General features: G+C 38.4%; 1 protein-coding gene across 32 annotated transcripts in view; it reads left to right on the top strand.

Annotated features, from left to right (window-relative positions):
* EPB41L2 (erythrocyte membrane protein band 4.1 like 2) overlaps positions 1 to 12,303 on the top strand; it is a 211,060-nt gene extending 198,757 nt beyond the window's left edge. For all 32 annotated transcript variants that reach the window (XM_061427988.1, XM_061427985.1, XM_061427971.1 and 29 more), the window contains one exon: positions 11,038 to 12,303. The gene's annotated coding sequence lies outside the window, so the exon portion shown is untranslated. The remainder of the gene's footprint in view (positions 1 to 11,037) is intronic.
* Positions 12,304 to 13,740: the final 1,437 nt, after the last annotated feature.

Below are 13,740 nucleotides of genomic sequence, written 5' to 3'. Positions count from 1 at the left end.
TTGTAGTTGTATGTACATTTTGAGGCCATTAATTTCATTGTTTCTCTAGGACAAATTTTTAGAAATTAGAGTTGGTGTGCCACCAAACACCAAGTTTCTTCTTGACATCTTTCCCATCTGTCTTCCTTAGAGGTTCTGCAGAGTTAGACACCCATTAGCAGCTTAAGAGTCTCCCGGTTTCCCCGCACACTCACCAACACTAAAGATTGTATGATATTTAAAAAGTCTTTGCCAACCTGGTGAGGAAAGAGCATTTGTGCCCTCCCTTTTTTAAACTGTGAGGATAGAGTATTTTTAAATCACTATTTTTCATTGCTAGGGAATACACGTATTTGCACATATATGTGTATACATATGTGCACATGAACACAATTTGCATTTCTTTGAATTGCCATTTTGTGTCCTTTGTCCAACCCTTTGTGACCCCATGAACTGTAGCCCACCAGGCTCCCCTTTCCATGGAATTCTCCAGGCAAGAATACTGGAGTGGATAGGCATTCCCTTCTATTCAAGTGTTTATCATCTTTGATCTCTTACAGAACTGTTAAGAATATTAATCCCTTAGTCACAAATGCTGCATGTTTTCTCCAGTTTTTCATTATAATTGAGAATTTTAAATGGCTCTAAAAAGAGAGGGTGAGGACAAGACAAAATTAACAAATTGGAGACACACAGACCATATCCAGAGTTTTGGTTTGTTTTTCATCCCAAACAAACTTGAATGTTTAGCATGTTATAGAACTTGAATTATTGATGCTTAAAATGGGAAGATACCCAGTGATTCTAAAAACATCAGAGCCTGCTTTCTCTCAAGGCCACAGTGGCTCAGTAGGTGCTGCCACTTTAGGGGGAGGACAAGCCCTCCAGGTCTCCTTCCCATCTCTTCATTTTGGGGTCCTGGTACCTGTCTCCCTACTTAGATGTTACCTACCCCCAACCCAGCCTTTGAGAAATATGGAGGTGGTGACTTTATTATACCCTAGTGCAGGGGTGTATTGTAGAGGATAGAAATTAAAAGAATATTTAATCTAAAACTTCACATAGAGCATCTTCTTTTCCCCCACAACCCTAGAGATTGAAGTAATTTGTCATAGGTCAGTTCTAGGCAAGAATCATAAAATACCATCATGTGTAGAGCTGAGTATATTTTCATTTGTCTAATGTTAGACATCCCAGATACTAGTTTTTAAATAGTAATTTTAAATTTTAATGTAATTTTGTGGGTGGCTTAGGAGGGAATTTTGCTGGGGGGATAAATTAATAAGTCTCTGTATGTTCTTAAGATATTCCTGTGTTCATGAGGATTATATTCCCAGGACATGTTGGCCCTACATTTATTTTACTGTCATACATCAAAATACTTTAGTTATTAGCATTAGAGCAAAATGAGAATCTGGTCTTGTTCTGTCTGCTAGGGCACATGTGGCTCTTGAGCATTTGAAATGTGGCTATTCCCAATTGAGCTGTCCTGTAAGTGTAAAATAACAGACGGAATGCTGAAACGGTGTAAAAAAAAAAGAATGTTAGTAAATGAGGGAGTTGAGTCTGGAGATGAATTCTTTTGATTCCCATTAACTTTCCTATTTAAGGAAAATACAAAACAAATACTGAGTGAGTTTTAGTCATATATATTTCAAAACTGTTTTTCTAAACAATAAAAGAGTTTTGTTACGGTTTTTTTTTTAAGTACAACTTTTATTTTGTTTGATTTGATTAGAGAAATTTTTCTCATCCCCACTTGTGAACCTATGATTGACAATATTGATGTAACCTTACCATAGTCCACTTGTTATTTAAAAGAAGCTTTAAGATTTTGTGGAATGCTTTCAAATCAAGTTCTTACAAGATTCGAAGTCGGCAGAGTGAACCAAAAGACCTGCCTCTCCCTTTAGGGCCAAATACTAACTACTCTTAGAAATCTTTGTCAAAGCTTCAGAGATTCAGGAACACCATTTTTTAAAGAACTGAGAGTCCTCCTGGGATATTTCAGAAGTAGTTATTCAACAAAAGAGAGCAGGAAAATGAGCCTGAAATTTTTCCACTTAAATCAGCAGATGAAACTGATGGTGAGGACAGGCCAGTAATGCTTTGTTCCCGGAGATATAATACCATTCTGTTTGTGTTTTCCCTCCCAAGCTCTTGCCTTTCAGCCTTGCCTTGTGGGTTAGTCCCTGTTACTTCATTCATGGATTCATTAATGTATATTGGGAACATACCACATTCAAGGGACTGTAATAGTTGTGAGAAAAGTAAACGCATAGGAACAAGTAGGCAAATAACATACATGATAAAAAAAAAAAAAAAAAAGTGTTTTAAGAGAAGCCTTGAGAAAGGGCTGTGAAAGTTGACAGGAGAAACTGTTTCTGACTGGCAGGTCAGGGAAGACCTCCCCCTGAAGGCAGCGGGACACTTCCTATGTGCTGAGTGTGGGGACGATTGGCACACGTATTGGGCAGAGAGGAAAGAGCACGTAGGAAAACCATGGGCGAGACATCAGGATAAGCAGATCCTGCATTGTGGCTGGGGGTTGAGTTCCCAGCAGGGGCTGGACAGATTGTCAAAGGCAAATGACAGGGGTACTACATGTGAGTATCTTAGTTTAGACTTTGCTCTGTTGGTCGTTTGCAAAGAAGAAGAGCATTTTTAGCACCATCCTTTATCAGTGGTGTGCAGGATTAGATTGAATGAATATTTGACTGAATGAAATATTCTGTAAAGAAATCATTATATTGGTTCAGGCAATTATTAATGGAAAAACAGAACTGGACATCTGTCTTTAAGAGTAGAATACAAAAAACCTCGAATAGCCAAAGCAATCTTGAGAAAGAAGAATGGAACTGGAGGAATCAACCTACCTGACTTCAGGCTCTACTACAAAGCCACAGTCATCAAGACAGTATGGTACTGGCACAAAGACAGAAATATAGATCAATGGAACAAAATAGAAAGCCCAGAGATAAATCCATGCACATATGGACACCTTATCTATGGCAAAGGAGGCAAGGATATACAATGGATTAAAGACAATCTCTTTAACAAGGCATGTTGGGAAAACTGATCAACCACTTGTAAAAGAATGAAATGAGAACACTTTCTAACACCATACACAAAAATAAACTCAAAATGGATTAAAGACCTAAACGTAAGACTAGAAACTATAAAACTCCTAGAGGAGAACATAGGCAAAACACTCTCCAACATAAATCACAGCAGGATCCTCTATGACCCACCTCCCAGAATATTGGAAATAAAAGCAAAAATAAACAAATGGGACCTAATTAAACTTAAAAGCTTCTGAACAACAAAGGAAACTATTAGCAAGGTGAAAAGGCAGCCTTCAGAATGGGAGAAAATAATAGCAAATGAAGCAACTGACAAACAACTAATCTCAAAAATATACAAGCAACTCCTGCAGCTCAATTCCAGAAAAATAAACGACGCAATCAAAAAATGGGCCAAAGAACTAAATAGACATTTCTCCAAAGAAGACATACAGATGGCTAACAAACACATGAAAAGATGTTCAACATCACTCATTATCAGAGAAATGCAAATCAAAATCACAATGAGGTACCATTTCACACCAGTCAGAATGGCTGCTATCCAAAAGTCTACAAGCAATAAATGCTGGAGAGGGTGTGGAGAAAAGGGAACCCTCTTACACTGTTGGTGGGAATGCAAACTAGTACAGTCACTATGGAGAACAGTGTGGAGATTCCTTAAAAAACTGGAAATAGAACTGCCTTATGACCCAGCAATCCCACTGCTGGGCATACACACCGAGGAAACCAGAAGGGAAAGAGACACGTGTACCCCAATGTTCATCGCAGCACTGTTTATAATAGCCAGGACATGGAAGCAACCTAGAGGTCCATCAGCAGATTAATGGATAAGAAAGCTGTGGTACATATACACAATGGAGTATTAATCAGCCATTAAAAAGAATACATTTGAATCAGTTCTAATGAGGTGGATGAAACTGGAGCCTATTATACAGAGTGAAGTAAGCCAGAAAGAAAAACACCAATACAGTATACTAATGCATATATATGGAATTTAGAAAGATGGTAACAATAACCCTGTGTACGAGACAGCAAAAGAGACACTGATGTATAGAACAGTCTTTTGGACTCTGTGGGAGAGGGTGAGGGTGGGATGATTTGGGAGAATGACATTGAAACATGTATAATATCATATATGAAACGAATCACCAGTCCAGGTTCGATGCATGATACTGGTTGGTTTGGGCTGGTACACTGGGACGACCCAGAGGGATGGTACAGGGAGGGAGGAGGGAGGAGGGTTCAGGATGGGGAACACGTGTATGTCTGTGGTGGATTCATGTTGATGTATGACAAAACCAATACAATATTGTAAAGTAATTAGCCTCCAATTAAAATAAATAAATTTATATTTAAAAAAAGTAGAATTGAATTAAGTTTGAAAGTAAAACCAGAAATAAGATATATGTGAAAATCCATAGTAATATTATTAGCTCACATTTACTGAGGGCCTACTCTATGCTGAGCTTTATTGAAGGACTTTACCATGTATCATTTCAGTTAGTTCTTACAGTCACTTGGATGTAGATGATGACACTGAGGCCTAAAGAGGTTGTCCCTCACCCAGTCATACCGTCGATGCCTGGCAAAGCCAGAGCTGATCTTCAGTCAGTTTGACTCCACACTGCATATTGCTGTGCTCTGAGGGATTCACCATGGGAATCTTTGAAGTATAGACTCCCACCAGTGGATTGCATTGACCAAAAAATTTGTTCGAGTTTTTCCGTAAGATGTCATAGGAAAACCTGAATGAACTTTTGGCTGATTCAGTAATTGAAGCATACCTCATTTTAGAAAAATATATTTTGGACAGAATTTCTTTGAGGCTGCAGCTACAATATGTAGCTAAGTGCACAAGTAAAACTTTTATAGATTTTATAGAATAATTATGTTTAGAAATGAGGTAGAATTGATGTTGCTTTCATTTGAGAGGATATTCCACAATTGCCATGTGTAGTAATTCTTTAGGGAGAGTGACTGGAATGTGCATAAAGGCTCTAACAGAAGATTACTGTTAGCTTTGAAGAAAACCCTCATGCGAGCCTCATGAGAAAAGTGGCCTTCACACAGCATTAATGTATTCAGGCAAACCAAAAGATGCAAATTATTTGTGGAAGAGGTATTTTGCACCCTTTGACTGAAAAGGAAAAGACACTAGATTTCATTTTTCCTTCTCTGTTCAGCAGTCACACAAATATCTGTGAGAGGAGGAAACAGCAGTAGGTCAGGAAGCAGATTGCATAGATGTAGTTCTCAAGCAAAGGTCTCGGGAACACACAAAAATTATTAAAGTAGTCCAAAGAGTGTTTTATGTGAATTTTATTGATTAAAATTTGCCATTCACAAATCAAATAGTTTTCAAAATATTAAGTTAAAAATAATCACCTAGTGAAAGAAGCCTGTCTGAGAAGGTACCATGTACTGTATGATTCTGCTGCTGCTGCTAAGTCGCTTCAGTTGTGTCAGACTCTGTGCGACCCCATAGAGAGCAGCCCATCAGGCTACCTCATCCCTGGGATTCTCCAGGCAAGAACATTGGAGTGGGTTGCCATTTCCTTCTCCAATGCATGAAAGGGAAAAGTGAAAGTAAAGTCGCTCAGTCATCTCCGACTCTTAGCGACCCCATGGACTGCAGCCCACCAGGCTCCTCCGTCCATGGGATTTTCCAGGCAAGAGTACTGGAGTGGGGTGCTATTGCCTTCTCCGACTGTATGATTCTAACTATATGCCATCCTGGAAAAGGCAAAATGATTAAGACAGTAAAAAGATCTGTGGTTGCCGCTGATCTCATTAGAAGAGTCTTTAAATATAGAGAAGCTATCAAGCTCAAGGGGCCCAAAATACAGTTTTCCAAAATTATCATTTTCACATGAAAACTTGAATTTTATCATTGGTATCAAGTTCTGTCAACTGTTTTTCTTGAAGTGACAGGCTCATCTCATTTTCAAGCAAACACGTGCCAGAAATCCAATGCCAGAGTGGTTTCTGCTCACAGTTCATGCATTCATATGAATTCAGTTTCCTTCTCGACATCCGCTGCACGTTTGTATGCAGAGGGAGTGTATTATGTGTACTTCCCATTTCATCACACAGAATATTAAAAAGATGTACTCTCGGGTGGAGATGTAAGAAAAAATGATATTTTTTTCCCGTTTCACCAAGGACAACCTTGAGAGAAACTGACTGGCTTGCTTTTTATTTCACTGTGAGTGCTTGGTGGTAAAGAATGCAGTGACTTTGGGTACAGTTTGGTGTCACTTCCTTGACCTGTGTTAAGATGTCGGCAGGTTTACTCACCATTGTTTCTGCATCATCAGTGGAAGTGTTCACACCGTGAAAGGGGCAAATAGTGTCTTAGGATGATTATGAAATAGCTTTGATTTTATAACCCTCTGAAAGAATCATGGTGACCCCCAAGGTCTACAGACCACACTTTGAGAACTGGCGGGTCTAAATTATAGTGATAATACAAGCATTGTAAGAATTGACTATTTCTTGGTCTAACCAAATAGGTTATCTATCATACTTGTGTTTTTTGGCTCTAGGGTTTTATAGTCTTACAATGAAAATTCTGTTTTAAAATTTAAAAATGCAAATTGAGAGCCAAGGAAGACTAAAATGAACCTTTAGAAATAACTGAAATTCATAAACTATCATATTTAAAACTGTTTCACACTTGAGTACATGCACCTCATTTTTATTGAAATAGTTGCATGTACCTTACAGAAATAATTTACTCATGTTTTTAAAATCTCAGCTATATTACTGCCCTGTGGTATAATAATTGAATCATCATTATCCTGAAAGGTTTTATATTTTCTTGCATTATTTTGTGTTATATAAAAGCCACAGTTTTGCATTTTTATTAAGACTCCCCTCTGGATGAGTGCTTTACCGCCCATCATTTAGGATGATCTTTTTAAAGTGCATATTTGCTATGTACTGAATCCATTTCTGGAGTAGAACGTGCTCAAGATTGAGGCCATGTGAACCTCCGTCTCTGGAAACTCTTAAGTTTGTGCTTTTCAGATAATTTTGTAGCACCATGCTTGACTGATTGCCCACACTCATCAGGCACACTGAGAAAGATAAATTTAAGAATTCTCTGGACCCTACATGAAGACTTAAGGTAAAGTAGGCAACCAGTGTGTATGCTTGAAAAATTGAGATGCAGAATTAGACCTGTAATCAGGTGAAAAGGCCGTATTGATCTATTCTCTCATTGCCTGATAGAGGGGGACACAGGCTAGGGAATGTGACTTAGACATGTTCACCGACATTGTATAGTCCAGGGGTGGGAAACTGAAGCAAGGAAATAGCAGTTTGGTTTTTTGTTTTTACTTGACCAAAATTCAAATACATAAAGTATAGCTCATACTTAACTGTTAGAACCACATCCAAACTCAAGGTGAATGTTACGACACTGACAAAAAGTGAAAGTGGGTTGAATTAATGTTGTAATTAATGTGTGTCAGTTTGCATTGACAACCAGAATTCTGTGTCTGTGAGGTAGTCGAAATTAAGAAAGCTTTTAAAACTTGTACAGGTTTTCATGAAGAACCATGCCTAGTTTCAGATTGATTGGGCTATGTAATAAATTATTTAGACCCAAAATGTAGTTTGCTTAAAATGGCTAAATAATATGGTATTTTTTCCCCCCTGCTAAAAAGACAGAAAAAATTTAAATGTCAGATGCTTGTGTATTAATGGTGTTGGTGATCCCCACCTTTCCTCCTTCCCAGCTCAATAGCTGGATGTTCAGTACTTGGGAATATATTTCTCTTGTGTTTAAATGCAAAACACAATAAAAAAGGATAAACAAGGGCTTCCCTGGTGGGCTCAGTGGTAAAGAAGTCACCTGCCAGTGCAAGAGATACAGATTTGATCCCTGATCTGGGAAGATCCCACATGCCATGGAGCAGCTAAGCCCCAGTGCACCACAGCCATTGAACCTGTGCTCTAGAGCCCAGGAGTCACAAGTGCCCAAGAGCCCACACTCCACAATAAGAGGAGCCACTGCAATGAGAAGCAGCAACAAGGACCCAGCAAAAATGAATAAATAAAATTATTAAAAAGATAGATGAATGTGTAAATGAATTACTTCCTGTTCATCCGGAACAGTAAGGAACTGGGATGTTCTGACACATTGAATATCTAATTAACTCAGTTACTCAATTTATAGTTTTTTAAAGAATGAGAAAAAAATATAGTGAACATTAAAATCACAATAAAAATAATTTTCTTTGATTCTGAAAGTTGTTGGGAACCCTAAGAGTACATTAAGGCTGTCATTTGTAATACTTATTAACCAGAAAAAATTGATTTATTTTACTTTCTAATGGTTTGATTGTGAATAAATGAAAGTACATGATATTTGGATTTACATGGGTAACTAATTTTATCTACATATATTTCAAGAAATGTTGAAGCTCTTTGAAACCAAGATCTCTTTGATGCAGTTTCTCCATATTCCTAGATTCTTATTTGTCTGCTAATGACTGAAGCAGACTTAATTTTAGCTTTCTTTTACAAATTAAAAATTTAATCTTTGGTGAAAACAGATTCAGTGAAATAAAGTGTCCTGGAAATGTGTGAAGGAAGTGGAGAATACAATACTACTTCTCATTCTTTATGAAGATTTCCAAGTAGTGTCAAGTCAGGGGTTCATTTTCTGTAACATAAGCTAGGCAGAGTGGAAGTTGTGTTCAACAAATGATACATGTTCACTATCAAAACAGAGTTACAAGCTCTCAAAAAAAAAAAAAAGTAGGAATAGACAAACAGCACAACTAAAGGTCACATTATGCTCTAATAAGTTTGATTGGTAGTTTTAGCCTACCCCTTTACCGCCCCCCACATTTCTGTTCGTGATTACTAACCTAAAAAAAAAGAAGACTGTTTTCTCCATTGATTTTTTTTTCCCCTGCCTAGAATCGAGCAGAAGTCCTATTGAGTAATGAAATAGCCTAGAGCAGACAGCAAGGTGGGCAACAGTGAATTCGAATAGGCAATCTGTCCTGAATAATCAAGAGGCTATACTAATATCTGTGATAAATCTAATTGGTGAGGAATTTTTTCATTAAACAAGGCAATTTTATCTAATCAAAAGAATGTACAATCTAATTGACTTTGGACCAATGCCGCTTGGAAAGGACATTAATTACTGCTCTCCACTGCCCTCTCTAATCACCTACCATTTGCGAAAAATTTCAACCAAGCTGAAATAGAAAGTGAAACAATTGCCTTCTTAAAACTCCTTTCTCTTGTAGGGACAATGCACCATCCTTACATTTTGTCTGCCTCCCTGTCCACTTCTATTTTAGCCCACTCTCCTACCTACCTGCCTCTGATAGTTGGCTTCCTCAAGACATGCTCACGTGAGACTAGTTCCGTCTGTTGGTCTCGTGCGTCCGTTGGTGCCAACTTGCGGATCTACATCCCTAATCCTATGACCTCGCCCAGGCTCCAGGCCTCTCATCCTCCCATTTTTGAGGTCCCAGATTCCACACCTGTTAGTCTCCTCTGGTGTCTGCAGTCAGATCCAAGCTCCTCCTCTTCTGGTTCCCTGACTCATACTGAAGTCATTGCAGTAGATGGACAGTTGACTGTTTTTTATTTTTTGTCTGAGTGCTGTTTCTGAATTCATTATTTTTATGTTTTATTGTATTGGCCACAGAGTACCTTTTTGGAAAAACCCAAACTAACTTTGCCACCAACCCAGTAAATCAAGCTCATACTTCTCAGTCTGTTATTAAAAAAGTAGATCTCGTGTTTTTTTCTTGCCTTTGATTACTCACCATACCAATGCTTAGCCTCCATCACTTCCATTTCTCCATTGTCCTGTCTCCCCCACCCACCCCCCACCTCATTCATTCCTGTCCTCCACCCCATAATCTGTATACTCAACTGTTATGTTGGTGCAAAAGTAATATGTGGTTTCAGGCCCTGGATTTTAAATTGTTATAACTAGGCTGAAACACATCTTTATTAATCAAAATAGGAACCATTACAATCAACACATTTTTGCCAATGAGAAATAAGATTGTTTATTCCTATAGCATAAAAATCTGTGCCTTTGGATTCTACAAACTCTTGGAAATCATTTTCGGTATCCTAGTTGTGGAAGCATTTTCCCTGCAAAAAGTTGTCAAGATACTTGAAAACGTGGTAGTCAGTTGGCAAGAGGTCAGATGAATGTGGCAGATGAGGCAGAACTTGGTAGGCCAATTCGTTCAACTTTTGAAGCACTGGTTGTGCGATATATGGTTGGGCATTGTAGTAGAGAAGAATTGGGCCTATTCTGTTGACCAATGCTGGCTGCGGGCATTGCCCTTTTTGGTTCATCTCATCAATTTGCTGAGCATATTTCTCAGATGTAATGGTTTTACTAGGATTCAAAAAGCTGTAGTGGATCAGCCTGGCAGCAGACCACTAAACAATGACCATGACCTTTTTGGGGGGTGCAAGTTTGGCTTTTTGGGAAGTGCTTTGCAGCTTCTTCTCTGTCCAGCCACTGAGGTAGTAGTAGCTAGTAGTGGTATACAATCCACTTTTCATCTCATCTCACAACTGGATTGAGACATGGTTCATTGCAGTTGCACAGAATTAAGACAACACTTCAAAATGACGATTTTGTTGATTTTTGGTCAGCTCATGAGGCACCAATTTATGGAGCTTTTTCACCTTTCCAATTTGCTTCAAACGCCAAACAACTATAGAATGGTCAACGCTGAGTTCTTGGGCAACTTCTCAAGTAGTTTCCAGCATGCTTGTCAATCCTCCAGATATTTTAAGGCCCTCAAGAGCAAATCAGAGTCTCATACTTGTCTTCTGGTAAAGTACTGTTTGCTATAGAACCAGGCAGATAGGAATTGTTTGTTACTTCATTTGGAATTTAATGAATCTTACATTTTTTCCCCAAGCCTCTGTCTTTGGAATATTTCAGCCTTCTCTTTCTCTTTTATTTTCCTTCTAGAAATTCATTTTATAGACAACATTCAACTTTGTGAACCTGAAGAATTTTGACCATTCCAAGTCTTAATGCCACACCACTGCTCCAGCGAATTTATACTACGACTGGTTACAATGGCCAGAAGCCTGAAGAATTAAAATGCCAACACCAAACCTTACCTTAACAGCTCTGGTCTATACCATTCCCTTGCATTTTAATATATTGTTTTGTTTTATAACCACTTCTAAATATTATTTCTTTTCTTTCCTTTTTTTTTTTTTCAGTTAGAGAGTTTTGTTTTTTGTTTCCTGTTTACTTTGTGTACAACTACCTGCTTTTTGTGACTCATTTTGATCAAATGATAGTGAACAAAGCCAGCCACAGCTGGTAGGTGCTGTTCACTGGAACAGGTGCTGTTGTGCGGAAAGGAGACTCTGTGACTAATTTTGATAGTGGCTTTCCTTCTTCCGGATGCTTCCCATTGGGTTCTTAGAAGTCAATATTTACAGAGTTTTCAGTTTGCGGTAAATACACTGTATGAGAAAACGTTAATGCAGATTTAAAAGTGTTTCTTACATTATGAAAACTTTCTAATGTTTTGAAAATTTCACTGGGGCTATTTTTTGATAATGAACCCTTTTGACTTTCCAGTCCTGTGACTTTTTACTTTGGAGCAGAAAGTCCAGGAATCTGCAGACTGGAGAACTACGATGAAGTTCACTGACCACGCACTGTGTTCAGAGACCCTGTCGCACCACAGTGCCGATCCTCCTCAGACACAGGCTCTTCGGCAGCATTCCAGAAACAGGAGGGGAGAGAGAGTGATTTCTTCCCTCCTACTAAAATATTCAGGCAGCTTAAAAACCTTAGTGCTTTCTTTCTTAACATGTCCAAATTTCCATACTTTCTATTATTTGAACACTTGTGTAGAACACTTGACTTTGTATTAAACCCCCTTGTCTCCATGTAAAAACTGACCTTTTGTTTATCAAGCAGGTGTTATCTCTTTCAGATAGCGTGATGATTCACAGGTGTGAGGATGCTGGGATGGAGGAGTAGGGCCATGGTGGGGTTTTTTTTTTGACAGTTGTAAGAAAGTTACACCAGTAAAGCCGATGCCAGAGACCTGATAGGGACGTATTAACTGTATTGAACATTCTTTCCTTTGCTTTGCCCCCATGTATAGTTATGATGCCAGATTAGATTTCTAGAAGCTTCAAGTTGTATTAAATGATATTTTGCTTTCTGTAATACTGTTATAAAATAAAGTTTGTTTATTCTCTAAACTTATCACTTCTCTTTTTATGAAGGTTTAAAAAAATAAGCTCGAGTCCTCCTGTCAGTCAGAGGTTCTAGTATTTTGTGGGATGTAGCATTTTTTAAATCTGTTATTCAGATATTTTATAATTTCATGCTGCTGCCAGCTTCACCAATTTCAAATGGCTAAAACAATGTCAAATGTTTGTAAATCTACTCTTTAGAATGCCCATTCCTTCTGCCTGGTTACATAATCCACCCCCAGCTTGTACAAGTTCTCCAAGGCATATTTTTGCTTGTTTTCTTTGTGTATTTTTTGTTTTGTTTCAGGAAATGTTTTAGCTGCACCGTCTAAAATCTGGTCCTCTGCTTCAGTTTTGCTTAACAGTCCACTGACCCTTAATGCATGAGGCAGAACGAGCTCTGCCGAGGGCTGCACCCATGTCTGAGCAGGATGGTTCACTGTGAAGCTTTTGCCCAGACTCATTTTCTTTCAAATGTTAAAAGCATTATACAGCAAATGACCAACAGGGTATGGTATATTTCATTTAAAATACTCTGAAGAATGTCTGTCCCTAGTTATTTAAAGTGAACGTGTTAAATATAATTTGCGTGGCTGTCTTCTTTGGGATCAGTTCCCACGGAATTCTCTCTCACCTTGTGAAAGATCTTTCTTGCTTTCTCTAGAATTTTTACATAAACAACTCCTCCTCTCTGGGGAAACCTGTCTCAGCAAGCCAAGCCATAGAGATATAATGGAACCAACTACGACTCTGTAAATATAATTTGCATCAGAAAGTATGTATATGTAGCATTTTTATTTAAAGCAGAGGTTGAACTTGCCAGAGTTTTTTTGAGAACCACATCCTTCTAAATTTCTAATGATAGCTACAGTGATAGGAGACTAAGTATGTCTCTGGCAGCTCCAGAAATGCCATGTTCAGTCAGGGCTCAGTTTTAGCAGGTGGCAAGGACAGAGTTTGGGGTCCCAGAGATATTCGGAATGTCTGTGGGGGCTTGGTACCCAAGAAGCATCTGGGAATCATGTTGATCATGCCACCTGTGATGATGGCAGCAAGACCTTCTATTTTAGTATTTTGTGTTTCTTGCAGAATAATTCTCAGAATGTTAAAATTTCATTGTGTGAACTGAGCTTCTAAAATCCCAAGAGGTAGAATAAGAATGTAGGTCAACAGGGTTCACTGCTATGAGACATCCAGGTGCTAATTGTTTATCTTAAGTCAAAAAGCAATATAATTTGAGGGTGACAAGCAATAATTCCTTTTAGTTATATAGGGTTTTTATGACTCTATCACATGCACCTTCCAGTGATCTTGTGTGGAACACAGGAAACAGAAGAATGCATATTCCACAGGCCACAGCAGGATGGGAAATGATCTTGTTTAAAAACAGCAGAGAGCTGGTGAATTTTGGGCACATCGCTGTTGTGAGTAGTTTCTGTTTCCCTTT

The sequence above is a fragment of the Bos javanicus genome, chromosome 9 (genome assembly GCF_032452875.1).
Source record: "Bos javanicus breed banteng chromosome 9, ARS-OSU_banteng_1.0, whole genome shotgun sequence".
NCBI classification, from domain to species: Eukaryota; Metazoa; Chordata; class Mammalia; order Artiodactyla; family Bovidae; genus Bos; species Bos javanicus.
This window is presented reverse-complemented; position numbering and strand designations above follow the sequence as displayed.